This window comes from Vombatus ursinus, unplaced genomic scaffold (genome assembly GCF_900497805.2).
Source record: "Vombatus ursinus unplaced genomic scaffold, bare-nosed wombat genome assembly UNPS02014832.1, whole genome shotgun sequence".
NCBI classification, from domain to species: Eukaryota; Metazoa; Chordata; class Mammalia; order Diprotodontia; family Vombatidae; genus Vombatus; species Vombatus ursinus.
The window spans coordinates 33,694,750-33,695,095 of record NW_020954610.1 but is presented as its reverse complement, the minus strand read 5'-3'; positions in this window follow the sequence as shown (position 1 = coordinate 33,695,095).

Sequence of the window (346 nt, the reverse complement as noted above, 5' to 3'; positions counted from 1 at the left end):
CTTTCTTCCTTCCTTCCTTCCTTCCTTCCTTCCTTCCTTCCTTCCTTCCTTCCTTCCTTCCTTCCTTCCTTCCTTCCTTTCTTTCCTTATTTTCCCAGCCTATTTCTTGACTTTTAAATTGATTTTAAAGGTGGCTCTGCTCCTAGGATGTTGGAGCCATTGTCCCAAGCTTCAGGTTTTTTGTGCAACTGTTTTCAGAGCTAGTTCTGGGGGTCTGTATGTTTTCAGTTCTTCCAAGGTGATATGATCTAAGGACAGTTGTGTTCACTAGTCTCCTGACCTGTGCTCTCATCTGTGAGTGACCACAAGCACTCTTTTCTACCCTGGAACTGTGATGAAGGTCCTA